The 12,826-nt window shown below is 40.4% G+C and overlaps 1 long non-coding RNA gene across 3 annotated transcripts in view; it reads right to left on the bottom strand.

The window, feature by feature from the left end:
- Positions 1-12,826, bottom strand: part of LOC142072246 (uncharacterized) — a 212,576-nt gene that overhangs the window by 100,755 nt on the left and 98,995 nt on the right. For all 3 annotated transcript variants that reach the window (XR_012668697.1, XR_012668691.1, XR_012668696.1), the window contains exon 4: positions 6,597-6,689. This is a non-coding gene — a long non-coding RNA (uncharacterized LOC142072246). The remainder of the gene's footprint in view (positions 1-6,596; positions 6,690-12,826) is intronic.

The raw sequence follows: 12,826 nt of genomic DNA on the forward strand, positions 1-12,826 counted from the left end.
TTTTGTACCTTGGGGAAGTTTTGACCTAAGCTGGTAAAGATAAGCTTAGGAGGTTTTTTCATGCAGGTCCCCCACATCTGTACCCTAGAGTTCAGAGTGGGGGAGGAACCTTGACAGCTTGTAAGTTGCTGTATACATTCATCTCATTTGTTGCTTTATGACTTCAAAAAGTTTGCTCTGAATTTGTGAACCCAGGCATGGGAATCATCTTCCCCATGCATTCACGAGGTCTATCAGGATTTAATTGGCCATTAAAGAGCATTACAACACAAAGGATTGGCGAATAGCCCTGTCACACCTCAGAAACACTATTTGCAAGAGGGCTCGTCTCATAGACTGGAAGATTAAATGTAAAAGAATAGAATCACATAAGAATTTTTCATGTCTTTGCTGTTTGAACTCTGACAGGGCCAGAGACATTAAATGAAGGCAGAGATCACCATGTTCTCAGATTACCCGTGGGTCCACACTGAAATACATTTTGAATTGACAGATCACTACAACTCTGTCACTCTTACGATTTAGATTGGAACACATTTGTATGTATATGTTTGCTTGTTAATAACTCTCTCATATTTTTTCCTGGTTAATAAACCTTGAGATAGTATATTTTAGGACTGCCTAAATGCGTTGTCTTTGGTATAAGAACTAGGGAACTAATTGCTCTCTTGCGACTGGAAACAACATGAATATTTTGTAGTTTTTGGTGTCATTGACCATTTATCACTAAGTCCAGCTTGCCTAGGTGGCAAAAGAGAATAGAAAGCCTAAGGGGACTGTCTGTGACTCCATGGTGAGAGTTTTATAGTGATCCAGGAGTTCACATTTGTTACTGGCTTGGTGAAAGTTAATTATAGGACATACCACCAGTTTGCAGTGTCTGCCCTGTTTTTTACAATCTGCACTAATGTAGACATTCATAATCGTGACTCCAGATAGTGCGACAAGGCCTTCCACCACTTCTCCTGCATACCCTATGCATTCTTCCCTTTGGGAGACTTCATGACAAATTATATTTTTATCTTGTGTTTTCAGTAGAGTTTAGCCTATTAAATATAAATTCTAACAAGATTATACAGTTCAGACCTTGTATAGATAGCATTTAATTGGCAAAGGACAACTGGGCCACATTGTCTAAATTGCATTTGGCACCTGGGAGTATCCCACAAAAAACCTCCCTATTCACATGCCTTCTAGGAATGGGGACAATCAGAATGGAAAATCCCCACTGACTTGAAGCTGGGTTTAGAAAACAAAATAATCTCACCTATTGTATCTGAGGCCACTGAATAAGATGGGCCAAATTCATCCCCAGTGTAACTCTTCCAATATCAATGGAGTTACACCAGAGATTAATTTGGCCACCTCATCAAGAGATGACTGACACCAACTGACCCTGCTTTTCTTAATCTCAGTATAGTCAAAGGGAGGAGAATGTTTAGACCATCCGTGCCAGGTAAGAATTTCACCAAATAATTGCCGAAAAGAGGCTGAGCAGGTTGTGCTTCACTTGAAGTCAGCTGAAATATGCTGAACCTACAGAATCTGTAGGAAATACTGTTTTTTTTAAATATCATTGCTTCTAAGTAAAGTCATAGAAACTCTGCAATAACTCACTGCAGGATGCAGCAATATTTAGAATTAGGTTCCCTAAACTAATTTCTATCTCTGGGAACTCAACCCTACTTTCTTCCTGTTTATTTGCATGTGATATTGTGTACTAAAGCAGAAAGAAGTAGGAATTAGGAGGCAGCTTTAACAGAAATGTATCAGATACATCTTAACCCAGGAAATAGCAAGAATTGCAATACCGAACCATGAATGTTGCAAACAAACGTAAACAAATAATTGGGAAGCGCTACTAACCAATCTGGAGATGATTTGAGATACCAAAACTTAATGGCAGCTACAGCATGCTCCTGAATGTGGCCGAATATAGATGAACAACAATTTTGAAATGCTGCTTTTCATCATGTTTCTTCAATTCTTCAAAATCTCTGGTGCTGACCAAAAGCAGCGTCTTCATGCATGTAAAATAATATGATTTCCCAATGATTACATATTCACTCTACAGCTGGCTGAGTTTTTACATCTCCATTTGTCATTGACTATTGTGTCCAATTAAATGATTAGCTTTTAAAAACTGCTGCACATTATGAGAGTGAACTTGTGTTCCATTGCACTGAGTGATGCAGAAACAAACTCATTACAGCATGTAATTCACCCATATTAAATAACAAACAGATGGCTGCTGTAAATGAGAGCTGCTTTTTCTCTTCAAAAGTGCCAGGAAAAAGGTGTTTTTATTTATCTTTGTTTCCAGCTTCTTTCTGTTTTCTTGACAAGTGGGCAGCTGGTTGCTGAGGTTTTCAATTGGTGCAGAAGAATGAAAAGCCTGTTTCCATTAATTTCCCCATAAAATAAGTCTTTGAATCATTCCTGTTATAAATGCATGTGCAGTAGCAAGCTGCTGCTTGATTAATTCACTTATTATGAAGATTTCATCTTTTATAAGAGGGCCTGCAGGTAATTTATCTTGTTTAGTAAGATTAGAAAAATGTAATTATCTTGATACCTTTGGACCCCTCTCATTTTAATTGTGTTCCCATAAATTTCAAACATAAAGATGGGATTTTTGTGTGTATGTGTGCACAAATGTTCCAACATGTGGTAGAAAAATGTGTTGTAAGATCTGCATAAAAAGTTATCAAGTAAAATGCATTTGGTTGTACTGTTAAAGGAATGAATACAAATAAAACCAGCATACAACAGGCGCAGCATATACAAATATCTGTATTTCTGGTTCCCTGGTCACAGGCTTATAACAGCTGGGGTGGATTGAAGGGAGTTGGGATTAGTTTAGGGTTGTTGATTTCTTTAAATCAATCATGCAAATCACTAGGGAAATGCAGAAATCTGTCTTATTTTCACTAATCAAATTAAAAGTGTGTTTGTCTTCATATATACCATTAATATAAAGAATCTACAAACTGAGGTGTGTGTTTAAGACAAGCTCCTCTGATCCTCACATTGCTCCCCAAAAGTAGCCCTTGTATATTCTCTGACATTTTCTTTTATCTGTCTCTTGCTGAAACTTTCAAAACTGAAACTCTTAATTCAAGAATTTGTTGTCGCCTCATGCCAGTGGGAGTTGTTCTCTTTAATCTTCCAGGGTCCTATTTGACTTCATTCCTCTGTTCTGAAAGGACTGATCTCCTTCTCTAGTGTTCTCTTGGCTCCTCTCTTTAGAGCCTCCTGCTTTTCTTTAGCCCACCGGACCTCTCTTGATTCTTCTGCCTCATTCAAGGGTGGGGTCCAAGATGATACATTTTTCTTTTTTCTTAATTCTTAATGACACCAGTGGTCAGTTTTGTAAATGAGACTTGAAGGATCTTCCCACTCTTCCAATTGTATTTTGAGTGTAATCTACAAACAGGCCCGCTGAATTTCATATTGATACCTTGAATATCATGAGCTCTTAACACTTACCAGTTCTTTAAGAGTCCACCAATTCTACACTTCTAAGTGGCCTGATGGAAAATGGGAGTGAGGACCCGAAAAAGTGGTCTTCTCATGGCTTCTAATATAGTACTGAATTAACGAGGATATATAATTTAGTTTTTCCCACATTTTTAAGATTCCTCAAAAAACTGTTGTGTGGCCTCTGAAGTGAAAATTATAAATGACAGCTGTGGGCATGAAATGTAAGCAATATGCAGTGTGACAGTAGTTTTATTAAATGAAATTTTAGGCCGCAAGGAGATGCATAAGTATATGCAAACTGTACAAGGTTGAAGCATGAAACGCTGAAATGTGTACAGATGGTTGGAACATTTCAAGTCAGCTGAGACTAGCAATTGTGACAACCCATGATCTGGGAGACCTGTGTCAGCAACAACAGGTAAGAATGCTGAAAAGGCTGAGTGGCTCAGAAGGGAGGATTGAGGAATAACCCTTAATGACCTTGCTAATGCTCTGGATTGCAGTTCAGCTTCAGCACACAGAATTCTACAGTGGGCTTTTCAAAACTTTGTGCATGCCAGGCCCCATGAAAACTCAGCCAGGAACACACACAAACTGGTGATGTTGCTTTTGAAATTCCAATTTAATAAAAAACTAACTTCCAAATGACATAAACCACACAATTTACCATTGCAACTTTATTTTTTTACATTAATTTGTATAAAGTGAAATGTTCGCTCTTAATTAGGTGGATGTGTGATGTATTAAAATGCCTTCTTTGTAATCTTAAGAATATTAATGTGTTCTAGTCACAGAAGGAGCTGAATTAAGAGTGAGGCCTTTAAGAAAAGAATATAATGAGGAGGAGCAGATCAGCATTCTAAAGGGAATTTTTTTATCTAGTCAACAATCCTTTAGGAAAAGTGAGTCATCTGCAGATTAACAGGGAAGAACTCTCCTGCCTGTGTATGTGTATGTGAATGTGAGCGTGCACATGCCCAAAAATGTCTTTGAGGAGAATTTTGCTTAGCCAAAGCTTATAGCATCCACCTCAGGAGTGAGGATGAGCAGCACATAGGGGTGGAGGGGTAAAAGTCACACTATATTAGGTAGATGCAGCCTTCAGAAAAAAGATGAAAGCCCTGCTACTACTAACAACTACTGGAGATTCTCTTCAGCTCAGTGGAAGAGTCCTGTGTCTTTGGAATTTAAGGGTTGTTACATTAATCCAGATGCCTTGTGTCCAGGTTAGTTGGCAATTGTGGGTTTTGTGCCTATGGCTGCTTTATAGATTTGGTCCATACTGCTGTGGATTCTCGGAGCTTAGAAATGAACTTTGCCTAATGGGGACAGTGTTTAACGTAATGGTTAGTTTGGGTTTGTGTGATTATGTTGCTCCCTTGTGATTAGCTACACAAAGAATAAAAGTTCAATTGCAATTAACAACTAATGAATAGTATCCTTTACCTATCTCTGGAGTTAGAGGGCAGCAACCATTTCACACTGCACAACAGTAGATGGAAGAGAAATTTTGACCAATGACACTGGAGCAAATCAGAACCATTGCTCTTACAAAAAGTGTGATGGACTCTTTAGGGCTAAACTGGGCCTTTAAATCACAGAACAGAGCAGAGTGGTCTGGAGGTGGCACAATGTGTCCCGCAATAGAAAGGGAGCACTGCTACTGAGTCCTTCTTCCAGAATATGTAGCATGTGCTCCCTTCTAGATCTTGGGAAATTCACAGTCCTTATGCTCAGGGGAGCACAAGTGATTTGCTTATCCCTAGCCCCTGTACTAAGGCATGGGGAATGGGCAGAGGCAGAAGGCTCCTTGAACGCTTTCCCTCCTAACTTGCACTGTGCAGGTCTGATTATAATCAGACCTAAATGAGCCTTCATAGCAGACATGATGTTAGTTTTCAAGGTCTCAATGAAAAGGCCAAAGAGAGAAAACTGCAGGATTCCTAATAAATAATCATAATAATAATAATAATAATAATTAATATTAATAATAATAAAAATAAGGAATCTTAGATAACCAGATTAAATATTACAATTGTGGGATAGATTAAAATATTCTAGCTTTATATACCTTAATAATATATATATTAATTCTGAACGGTGGTTGGACACAGGCCTATATTTTATTATTCTGGACAGACACAAGTGTGAAAATCTGAAAATGTTTATGGCCTTTGGCTTTTCCCAAGAACTCTGCTTCATGTGTTTGCCACAGTTAAAATTAATTCCTAGGTGTATTTCTTGTGTGATATTGCTTTGAATCTGATTCCAATAAATATAGATTCAATGTTTCACTAGTTGGAAAAAGTTAACATTTCATTAGATATTTACAATTTATTTTACATAGATGTCTGTAAGCACTAAAGGTAAGAAGAAAGTCCATCTGAACTTTATCTGCAAAATACCACTTAACTAATTCTTTAACTTGCTTTGATGAGCCAACATTTCGGTCCAATTTTGGAAGAACTAATCTCTTTTCCAAAAGTTTGCATAAAGCACTGAGAAAGAAGTGACTTCGGAATCTAGTGATCAGTCATTTGAGAATTCCACTAAGGCTGGGTAAATTTTTATCTAACAGTGTTGAGAAAATCGGTGTGTACTCATAATTGCTGATGTGACATTCCCCAGAGTACAATCGGGATTGCTGAACAGCTATATCCCCTCAATTCTCCTTTTACACTGCTTCACTGTGAGAGCAACCACTCCTGGCCTTCCTCACACACAGTCTCTGAATTATATGAGTGCTCCTAGCCAGCCACTCCTGAATTACATTGCTGAGAGACACCAGAAAATCCTCAGTCCCAGACTTGTCCCCAGAAGTGTGCTTGTTGCATTGCCTAGCACCCTTCTGGACAATACAAGCTCATAGAAAGTCCATCATTTAATTAATAGTAAATGATATACACAAATCCTATTATTTCAAATGGAGGTTTCCCAAACACTTCAATCCAAACACACACATACAAGTGTATTAATGACAGAAAGATAGATTTTAAGTGATTGCAAGTAATGAGACATAAAATTAGAACTAGTTACAAAGAAATAAAAGGTAAAACAAAACTAATACCTAACTTAACAAGCTAAGTGAATTTAAAGCAAAAGCTTTCTCTCACCATATGCTTGCAGCAGTTTGTATGGATACCTTCAGCCAGGACCACTCCCTCAGGTCAATGGTGCTTCCTTTGTCTTTCAAACATTGCTGATGCCTTGAGTGGAGATAAGGGGAGAGAGGTGATTTGCGGCCTCTGCTCCCCAGTTTTATATCTTTTCCTTCTCTCTAGCTGGGGTTCAGGTGACAGCAGGTCTGTTCTTTTGTCAAGATGTAAATTTTAAACTCACACCCTTCTTCCTGTCAAAGAATAGCCATTTAAACAGGTCATAGTTCATTTGATTATGTTGACACATGTCTTAGGTGTTGGCTATCTTTTTGTTTCTGGAGAACTGGTCTGAAGCTCTTTCCCCAGACTTAGAACATGCATTATACAGCAGAATGTCATAATTTTACATATAATGTAGACACACATATTTTACCAGAAGCACAATTCTCAGCAGAATCTGAGTTTTCAAATGATACTTCACAAGGCATACTTTGTACAAAATTTATCATAGACTTGTAAAAAGGGTGACCATAAGAGTACACACTGTCACAGTAGGAACCAAATGTTCAGGTAGCCTCTTGTACTTTTTGGCAGCCATCAAAAGCTCAAGTGCACCACAGGAAAAAAAAGTGCTTAATCTCAGCCCCTGTGATTGGTTTATCTTACTGACATCCTAAACAAAATTTATGCATCAAAAATGTGCTTAACTTTCAAAGCTACAATATAGTGTAGTCTACAAACTCTGTTATATAGCACACATACCACATGAATCTGTATAGAGCCAGGGCATGTATCACTTATAAGATCTCTTTGAGATAAAGGATAATACACATTTTTTAAATAAGGAAGAAAAACACTAGATCAGGAAGGGGAGGCTATTTAACTTGTACAGTAACTGGAGTTCTTCAAGATGTGTATCCCTATGGGTTTACTGGTACAGGGATATATAAGGAGGGAGTGGACCTGCCACCACTCTAGTTCCTTTTCAACAATGAAAATCCAGTGAAAGACTCCAAGGCAGAGGGGAAGGCAGGCAGGGAGTGGAGCATTCATATGCACACACATCAGAAGAACTCCAGTTACTGTACAAAGTAAGTGAACTCTCCTTTTTTAAGTAGTGTTTCTATCGGTGTTCCACATCAGGAGATTCTCATACAGTAGCCCAATTATGGAGAAGGGTGCTGAGGAAGGGAATTCAGTACAAACTGTAGAACAGCATCACTGAAACATGCATTGGCTCTGGAAGCATGCACAAGAGCATAGTGATGGGAAAACATTCACTGGAGACCAGGTCGCTGCCCTGAAGATATCTGAGATAGGTATGTTTTTCAATAGGGCTACAAAGTTAGATTGAGCCTGGTGAAATGAGCAATCATCCTTGGAAGTAGGTAAACTCTCAAGGCTCCATAGCAAGTTAAGATGCATTCCGCAACCCATTTGACAGTCCTTGGATGGAAATTGGACGTACTTTCATTCAATCTGCAATCAAGATGAAAAGCCTACGTGACACCCAAAAGGGTGTAGGCCTGTCTAGAAAAAACGCAAGAGCTCTATTACATCCAATGAATGGAGCTTTGTTTCTTCTCTTGAAAAGTGAGGCTTGGGACAGAATGTAGGATGGTGACTATCCTGATTAATGTGGAATTCTGAAGTAACTTTAGGTAGGAAGCAAGGTTGTGGATGTAGTATCACCTTATCATAATAGAACACCACGTACAATGGGTAAGCCATCAAGGCTCCAAGCTCCCCTACCATCCAATCCAAGGTGATGGGTCTGAGAAATAAGGTATAAAGGGACAAATGAATGTATGAACATTTCCCTATGGTTCAAATGGGAGTTTTCTCCAAGCACTGAGGACAAAGTTGATGTCCCATGGTGGAGTTGGCTCCTTAACAGGAGAGAAGAAGTTGAACAGGCCTTTGATAAACATTTTAGTGATCAGGTGAGTGAAAACTGAAAACCCCTTGATGAGGGTGTGAAAAGCTGTGATGGCATCTAGTTGAAACTTAATGGAGCTTAGTAATAAGCTTAGTAATAAGCCTGTGGTTTTTAATTTGAGCAGGTAATTGAGAATGTGTGTCAGACAAGACTTAAGAGGAGATATAGATCACTGGCTATACCAAGTCTGGAAGTGTTTCCATCTCCGCAGCTAAGTTTTGCTTATCAGGGGTCTTCTATTATTAAACAATATTGTTTGTACCTCAGGAGAGCAGGATTGTTCTTTATCAGAGAGCCATTTAGTAGCCATGCCTAGAGGTGAAGTGCTGAGAGGTTGTGGTGGTTGATGGATCCTGACCCCTGCGTCTGAGACCGTGGAGAGGGTGGTGCAGAGACATGCAAACCAGATCTGGGAACCGCACCTGGTTCTTGGACACAATGGTATGAGGGAGGATGACTACTAATTTGTCCTGTTGAAATTTGTTTAGAACCTTGAGCAGTAAAGGGTCAGGGGTTAAATGTATAGCGATATGCAAATGACTAGGGCATCTCCTGTTGAGTTGTGGCTGTGCCCTCCCCAGAGCAGAACTGTTTGCACTTTGTATTGGAAGGTGTCATGAAGAGATCTATCTCTGGATGGCTCTAGGCAAAACATATCTCTTGGAATACCTCATTGTTCAGCTTCCATTTGTGGTTGACATGGAAATACATGCTGAGGAGTATGCAGCTGTGTTCTGCAGATACATCACTGAGATCTGTTTACTGTGTGATATTCATAGATTACATAGTTTTATGGATTATATTAATAAGTACTGGGATCTTGCCCTTCCTTGTTGATTGATACAATATATTTCTGCTCTGTTGTCCAGTATCATTCTGATTGGCTGGCCTCTGATGTGGGGTAGGAAGTTCTGGCAAGTGTAGGTAATTGCTCTGAGCTCTAATATGCTGATATGGAGGATCATCTCCTGAGGGGTCCATTTGCCCTGAACTATGTTTTGGAAGTGTGCTCCCCAGCATATCAGGAAGGCACCTGTAGTGATGATCCCCAAGAGAGGATGCTGCAAGAGCAGAACTCCCACATGCCTTCTATGGATCTTTCCAGCAAGTTAGAGAATCGAGGACCATTAGAGATAAGAACACCTACTTGAATAGACTGTGCTTGTTGGGGGTATAGACAGTTCTGTAACTTTAAGATACCAAGAGTGTAGTCTTGCTAAGGGTGTCACAAATGTACCATCTATAATATGGCCTAGTAGTTGCAGGCAAACCCTTGCTATAGTTTGCGGGCTTTGTTTTATTATTGAAACAAGGTTCAACATTGTGGCAAATCTGTCCTTGTGCAAGCATGCTCTGGAAGTGGAAGAATCCAGATAGGCGCTGATGAAGTCTACACATTGAGTGGGTGAGAAGGTAGACTTTTCTGCATTGAGGCAGAGGCCCAGTGAGTGGAACAGAGATAGGGCCATGCTGGTTGCTATGTGTATCTCAAGAAATGAGTGACCTTTCAGGAGCCAATGATCCAGTTTAAGAAGGACAATTATTCCCATCTGGTGAAGATGGACTGCAGCAGCCAAGAGGACTTTGATAAACACCCTTGGAGTGATGGAAAAGTCAAAGGATAGGATGCAATACTGGTAGTTGTCCCTTCCCACCAAAAATGTAGGAAATTTTTGTTTGAAGATTATATGGTGATATGAAAATAAACATCTTGAAGGAAGAGGGAGACAAACCAATCTCCAGGGTCCATAGAGGGAATTACCATTACTATGTTTACCATTCTGAACCAATGACATAGGACAATGAGTTCAAATTCCTGAGATACAGAAAAGATCTCCATCCCCTCTTCCTTTGGAACCAGGAAGTACTGGGAATAAAACCCTTTTCCGACTAAGTCCACTGTGACAGATTTGATCACCCCCAGTGTTAGGAGGGATTGTACTTCCTGTTTCAAGAGACCCTGGTGAGAAGAGTCCCTGAAGAGGGGTGGAGGGTAGGAGGAATGAAAAGGAACTGAAATGGATGGAGTGACCTGTGGAAATCACCTTCAGGACCCATCTGTCCAGGGTGACAAGCTCCTAGAAGTGTAGAAAATGAGAGAGATGATGCCAAAAAAGGTGGAGAGAGGATAGGTGCAGCATGGGATCTGGAGTGGGAAAGAGTTTTTGACCCTTGGCCAATAGCTCAAAATAGTCATTTTGAAGATTTTGTTGACTGGGAAGTAGCTGTAGAAGATGGCCCTTTCTTAGTAAACCTGGGCTTTTTCCTAGGGGTGTTCAGCCATTCTTATGGGAAAGTTGTAGTCTGGGCTACACCATTCAGCTGACTGTGACCTACTGTATTTTCTCCCTGTGCATAGGTGCATAGATGCCCAGAGATTGTAGTGTTGCCCAGGGTCTTTCAGAGAATGAAGGGTCCAGTCTATGGCATCACTGAACAGCTTGGGCCCCTCAAAGGGACATATTATATTATATACTTCCCAGGAGAGAGTGGAAGACCACAGCCAGGAAGCTTGGTGCATGTTTACTGCCATAGCCATGGACCATGCAGCTGGATCAGCAGCATCGAACAAGGCCTGGAGATATGCCTTGGCAGTTGTCTGGCCTTTTGTTGTGAGAGCTTGAAATTGTTCCTTCTAATCCTAAAACTGCTGTTCAATAAAAGATGTAAACATTGAAAAGTGTATTAAATCACATTTTTTCCATCAGGGCTTGGTAACTGGCTACTCTTAACTGAAAAGATGCTGAAGACAGCTTTTGCTGAGGAGTAACTCTTGCAGTAATTTTAGCCCCTAGTCAGATGGCATTGAGCAGGACCAATGTTGCCTGTTCCATTCGTTAATGGCCTCAAGAACCAGGGAGTTGGGCATAGGGTGGGATAAAAAATTACTCCCAGCCTCTGGATGGGATGTGGTATTCTTTGTCAGCCTGTTTGCATATAGGCAGTAGGGTAAATGAAGTTTGCCACACTGTATGTGCTGGAACCAGCAGAATATTGTTGATGGGCAAGGTTATTTTGCCCTGAGGAGATGAATGAAGGATGTCAAACAGAGAATGTTGTGTTTCCTGTATTTCCTCTAACACAGTAGGTAAGTTCTCTTCTATGTAGGGTCTTGAAAGGCCTTGAAATGATTCATGTTGTAGGAGGGGGGAAATTTTGATAGCCCAGAGCCCAGGAACATGCCTAAACCACTGCCTGCAGCTGGAATACCAATTGTTATGTTCATTGCTGAAAGCAGCTAGAAAGGCTGTTTCTGAAGCTTTAGCACAACTTAATAGACCAAGAGGGGATGGGGGAAGTGAGTGATCACGAGGAGTAAACACGAACCTGTGCCCTCCTGACTTGAGCTTTTTCCGAAGCATATGGTTTCGCAAGATGGAAAGGCTGGCAATAGTTAACTATTGCTACATAAAATGCATCTGGTTAACTGCTAGAAAATTCCCTGCCTGACAGGCTGGAAAACTCCACACTTCACTTAGCTTCTGCTCAGTAGTTTTCTTGATGAACAAACTATGTAATACTAACAAATTGGGTATAATAAGAAGAAATCTGGGCTCGGTGGACACTTGAACATTTGGACACTTGGACACCTCTCAAATTCCTCGGCAGATAGAAAACTGGTCACTGGACAGCTACAGAAATCCACTCAAGACCTCCTCAAGACCCTGGATAAATATGAATCTGGGGTTAATTTGGGGTGCTTTACTAACCTGTTGTGGATGTGTTTAAGTGCTGGAGACTAATTAAAGTAGAAGCTTTGAGTGAAAGCAGTTTTGTTTGTCTGCTTGCATCAACTATCTATCGGCCAGATGGGCCATGTTTCCATTGATTTATTTCCTGCCATCACCTCACAAACAGGGAAGTGACCAAGAGCTTTGGGTTCAGCAAAACCATTGTAAGATGGTGGGGGAGACATGTCAACCTCATTTGGTGAAGAGGGGAAGGTGGTGTTTCTTCTCTCTCAGATGGCTCTTGCTTCTCTGCAAGACACTGCGGTGAAGCAGGGGCCAAGGGCAATGGTTGTTGCTCTAGATGTGCCCTCTTACAAGATAGTATAGAACACATTGCCGATAAACCCATTGTGGTGGCACATAAGGGAAGGAGCAGGTCCCAAAGGTTGTCCTTGTCAGGGCTGCTGGGTAGATATCCTGCTGGGAGTTTCTTCCTTAAGGTTTACATCAAAGGAGGGAGGCTGGAAGGTAGAGCAACCTTGTACAGACACCTCAGAGGGGCAAGTGGTGTTAATACAGGTAGTTTAGTCAGTACAAGGGTCTGGAGAGATTCCTCTAATTGCATCGGTACAAAA

The sequence above is a fragment of the Caretta caretta genome, chromosome 1 (genome assembly GCF_965140235.1).
Source record: "Caretta caretta isolate rCarCar2 chromosome 1, rCarCar1.hap1, whole genome shotgun sequence".
NCBI classification, from domain to species: domain Eukaryota; kingdom Metazoa; phylum Chordata; order Testudines; family Cheloniidae; genus Caretta; species Caretta caretta.